This window comes from Sander lucioperca, chromosome 3, assembly GCF_008315115.2.
Source record: "Sander lucioperca isolate FBNREF2018 chromosome 3, SLUC_FBN_1.2, whole genome shotgun sequence".
In the NCBI taxonomy this organism is placed as follows: Eukaryota; Metazoa; Chordata; class Actinopteri; order Perciformes; family Percidae; genus Sander; species Sander lucioperca.
Window position 1 is genome coordinate 36,902,426 of NC_050175.1, and position 2,808 is coordinate 36,905,233.

Below are 2,808 nucleotides of genomic sequence, written 5' to 3' on the forward strand. Positions count from 1 at the left end.
AGCAGGTGGGCCGGGCTAGGCGGACGCTGCAACTCCTCACTCCCTAACTATAAGCTTTATCGAAGAGGAGAGTTTTAGGTTTTCTCTTAAATGTGGTGACAGTGTCTGCCTCCCGGACCCAGAGGGGCTGGTTCCACAGGAGAGGAGTCTGATAGCTGAAGGCTCTGCCTCCCATTCTACTTTTAGAGACTCTAGGAACCACAAGTAACTCTGCATTCTGGGAGCGTAGTGCTCTAGTGGGACAATAAGGTACTATGAGCTCTTCAAGATATAATGGTGCTAGACCGTTTAGAGCTTTGTAGGTCAGGAGAAGGATTTTAAATTCAATCCTGGATTTTACAGGAAGACAATGCCGAGAAGCTAATACAGGAGAAATATGATCTCTTTTCTTAGTTCTTGTCAGAACACGCGCTGCAGCATTCTGGATCAGCTGGAACTAATTCATCACAAAGTACTCAAAACATAGAACTACTGCTGTCTGTGAGAAATCACTGACTTCATCAGAGGAACTACATGATGACACCGATGTCATGTTCTTGCTCAAGTCCAAATCTGGTTTCTTTCTTTCTTCTTTTTTTGTATTTTCTTACCTAATATGATGTTGACGTTAATTTAAAATGAAATAAATTTAAAAAAAGTATAACTTTTTTAACTATACTAAGCTTAAAGAAACTAAGGGTACTGTCATTTCATGCTTGTGCTACATGTTTATTAGCGTTGCCTAGTGTCTGCGTCGGACAACTCTCCTACGTCTGTGGTCGTGGGAGGACCTGCGAGTCCTCCTACGTCTACGAACGGGGCGAGCGGCGTGTCTGCGTCTGCGTGGCATTGTCAAAAAACAACCTGATGGGAGTAACGGGTCCTATTTATAAACTCTCAAGACAGTGTTCTGTGATGTCACTGATGATGTCACATCATCATATATGATCTCACAATGCCAACATTGATGATGGTAGTGCTGCTTTCAGATGGGGTCGTGTTTAGCATGTTCACAACTAGAGTCCATAAGAACTTCCCCCTCTCGTGATATTCACGAACTCGGGGGTGGAAATCTTAGGTCCTCCCACGTCCACAGACGTAGGAGAGTTGTCCGACGCAGACGCTAGGCAACGCTAATAAACATGTAGCCCAAACATGAAATGACAGTACCCTTAGTTCTTTTAAGCCATAGAATAGTGAAAAAGTAATATTATATTTAGTTTTTATTCTCATTTTTAATTAACATCAACATCAAATTAGGTAAAGAACCCCCCCCTAAACATACTTAAACCACAGTTTGGACACATGACTTCATCAAAGGAACCACATGATGACACTGATGCCATGAGGCCTTTGTGATTAAGCAGTTTGAGATCAGTTTGTTGAGAAATAGGACTCGCAGGTCCTCCCACGTCCACAGACGTAGGAGAGTTGTCCGACGCAGACGCTTTATTCTTCTGATCCAGAATGAACATACTAGATTTATGCAATATAATTTGTACTAGTTAGAGCTCAGTTATTAGACATTGACAATCCAACTGTTACTGGTCATAATTTAAATTTCAGATATTCAAAATGAACAACATATACCCACATTACATTTGTGGATATCTGCAATTGCATTGTTTTTAGTCATAACTGTAGATGTCTCAACCTAATTTTTACAGTCTATGGTAACAACTCGTGAACTCTGAGCTTTCAGAAGATTTCCACCCCCGAGTTCGTGAATATCACGAGAGGGGGAAGTTCTTATGGACTCTTGTTGTGAACATGCTAAACACGACCCCATCTGAAAGCAGCACTACCATCATCAATGTTGGTATTGTGAGATCATAAATGATGATGTGACATCATCAGTGACATCACAGAACACTGTCTTGAGAGTTTATAAATAGGACCCGTTACTCCCATCAGGTTGTTTTTTGACAATGCCACGCAGACGCAGACACGCCGCTCGCCCCGTTCGTAGACGTAGGAGGACTCACAGGTCCTCCCACGACCACAGACGTAGGAGAGTTGTCCGACGCAGATGCTAGGCAATGCTAATAAACATGCATTCTTAGGGCCTTATCGAGTGTAACGCTCTCATTCTTTTTTAAAGGTGTGTGGGACATCATGGGAAGTGGTGACATTGATAGTGGGAAATTATTATTATATATGATAATAGTTGCTATAAATTGTTTGGCTTCTGATCTTCTACAGATTGTAAACACGTCTCTTCTCTCAGGTATCTTCCCACAATCCCTGAAAACTGCAGTCATCAAGCCACTCCTAAAAAAGAACAATCTAGACACGTCACTAATGAGCAACTATAGGCCGATATCAAACCTTCCATTTTTAAGTAAAATCATTGAAAAAGCGGTTTTTCAACAACTCAACCTTTTCTTGTCACTAAACAACAGTTTTGATGCCTTCCAGTCGGGTTTTCGACCACACCACAGCACTGAGACGGCTCTTGTTAAAGTCTTTAATGACATCCACTTACTAAACACAGATAGTGGCAAAATTTCAGTCTTAGTATTACTTGATCTCAGTGCTACATTTGATACGGTCGAACATGACATATTAATAGACCGATTGGAAAACTGGGTTGGCCTTTCTGGCTCAGTACTAAAGTGGTTTGAATCCTATTTAAAGAATAGGGACTACTTTGTGTCTATAGGGAATTATACATCTGAGCATACAAATATGACGTGCGGAGTTCCCCAAGGCTCCGTTCTGGGGCCTCTCCTGTTTAACATCTACATGCTTCCACTGGCTCAGATTATGGAAAACAACAAAATAAGTTACCATAGTTGTGCGGATGACACACAAATTGACATAACCTTA

General features: G+C 41.5%; 1 long non-coding RNA gene across 1 annotated transcript; it reads right to left on the minus strand.

The window, feature by feature from the left end:
* Positions 1–466: 466 nt before the first annotated feature.
* Positions 467–843, minus strand: LOC118494746. Its single transcript, XR_004896918.1, has 2 exons — positions 591–843; positions 467–509 (listed from the first exon to the last, which is right to left on the minus strand). It is a non-coding gene; the product is annotated as an uncharacterized LOC118494746 (long non-coding RNA).
* Positions 844–2,808: the final 1,965 nt, after the last annotated feature.